The sequence below is a fragment of the Chaetodon trifascialis genome, chromosome 10 (genome assembly GCF_039877785.1).
Source record: "Chaetodon trifascialis isolate fChaTrf1 chromosome 10, fChaTrf1.hap1, whole genome shotgun sequence".
Lineage (NCBI taxonomy): Eukaryota > Metazoa > Chordata > Actinopteri > Chaetodontiformes > Chaetodontidae > Chaetodon > Chaetodon trifascialis.
Genome location: NC_092065.1, coordinates 12,701,068 through 12,703,387, shown reverse-complemented (window position 1 = coordinate 12,703,387; position 2,320 = coordinate 12,701,068).

Sequence of the window (2,320 nt, the reverse complement as noted above, 5' to 3'; positions counted from 1 at the left end):
AAATCAAGCTAGGTTTTGACGTTAGTAAGCGGTAACGGTTACTAAAAGCAAGTAGGCTAACCCGTGCAACTTCATATGAAATGAACTCATTATATATAACGTATAAAACGTAGTATGTGTCATACTACTGTAAATGTGACGATAGGTCTACATGTTTTATAAGAGGTACAAAAAACATTATTTGCAGTGCTGTCTGTTTCAATTTTCCCTCTCATCGGCCGTATATGAATACTTAGAAGTAAGATAGATCCACGGCATTTCCGGTGTAATAACCTAATTTCATCCACACAGTCCCTCTTTGAACGTTTTCCGTCAGGAGAGCCCCGAGAGGCCGTGTATTGTGTGTACAGGGCTGTTGATAAATGATCAATAACATGTTAATTCTCTAGTTTATGTAGGCCTACAGATTAGCTCAGATAGCACTCAGTTCATAGTGTTGGTGCAGGCTACCTGTTTATCACCATTTCAGTGGTGAAAGAGTGACTGAGGCCATGCACAACCCATTGACTTAAGTTTGTTTTTTTTTATGATATTAACATATATAAAAAATACATTACAGAAGGTGAAGCTTCATTTAAGCTCCTCTAAATAACAAACGTGAATGCAATGTCTGACGATTGACAGAAGCCTTATTACACCGCAAAACTTCTGAACATGAAATATAAGTCATTACGAACAGCAAAACTTGGCGAAGTTCTGCAGCTCGGTCAGCGTAGCCTTTATTGGACAATCTGAGGAGTCTGTGGAATGCACTCCACCCCCATCACTGACCAATGAGATGTTTGACACGACTGCGCATGCTCTCTGCACTGGAAGATTTCTTTAAAAAGATCCTTGGCCTAGCAACAGTAGTGCCTTGCAAGTCTAATATGAGCCCGGACATTGGAAGTGAAGCGTATACAGCCTCACATCGACTGGTTAGCTGGATGGGTGTGAATATGGAGGAGTTTGTCCACCAGATCCTCTAAGAGCCCAGAAAGTGCTTGTCTGTTGCCATCATCTGTGTGTCAGCAAGTCACCTGAAAGTTGTAATAAAAAACGGTGCTTTTTTAAGAGATTGAGAATTTGGAAATTTATTTTACAGTGCTGTTGCAGTATAAAGGTAGCAGAATATCCTCTGAAGAACACCATTTTGATTAAAATTAAGGCAGGTTGTTAAATGCACTGAGCATATTATTGATACCAGTGTTGCATGTAAGAACAAAGGAAAAGTGCTTGATACAGTTGAATCATTGGAGGTCTTTACTGTAATACAAACAAATGGTCATTAATGTAACATACATTACATCAACTTCATTGATCCCACGCTGGGGAAACTGAGTTGATACCTGCAAGTATTAAAAATAGGCAAAAACAGTAGAAGCAGAAGGGTCAAAGATTAAAAGGATACTGGATTAAAAAAAAAAAAAATCAACTATGTTTATGTACATTATATACAGATTATAAAAAGACTTTCACCATTTTTAGGGATAATGCACTTGAGAAATACTGTTGCATAAAAAGATTGCTGAGAGCTTTTGTAAGGGCTTCATATTTAGAATAGTACAGTACCACCAGCTATGACATATGAGTGTGCAATGAGCTCACACTAACCTGCAACAAGGATCATGCCTGAACATGAAACATGTCTGTCAGAATGGGAAGGCAGAAATGCAGCTGTTTGCTTTGTAAAAGAAAAGCACAGAATAGGGCGTGCCTGAACACAGCACCAGCAACACGCAGGCTTACATTCATGGGTGTGTTACTCCAGATGAAACAATGGACACCAACTCTCATGTTACATTGCTAGTAACCTTTGAGAGTTGACATAAGAACAGGTAGGCTTTGTTCTTAAGTTTGCTTTTCAGTTGGCAAGGCAAACATTCTGTATACGTGTCTTGAATTTGGATACCAGTTTCAAAATCATCACCACAGCTGTATTTTCAAAGGGTGCCATTGTCTAAATTATTCTAATATGTGTGCTGCACTGAGGTATAAAAGCCAAACTCTGCCAAAAGCCAGTTTAAAACAATGTGATAGTCACTGCAGAGCTGCTTTCTCTGTGCAAAGTTCAGGCTTCAGAATGTGAAAACAACCCCCTTTGGCTAAATAGTTATATTTCTTCTTGTGGCAACTGAATCATGCTTCACAGTGGCATAACACTCTCAGTGAATAATGAATGCAAAATCAAGATAAAGCTACTGCATGGGCACCTTACACGTCACTGTCTTGTTTTGCGTGCATGCAAGTGTCCCTCACATTATGAGCTTATCTTAAACCTGAAACCTTAGGCCTTTTATAACTGATTTATTCAAATTTGAACAAATGTCAGCGACAGTGT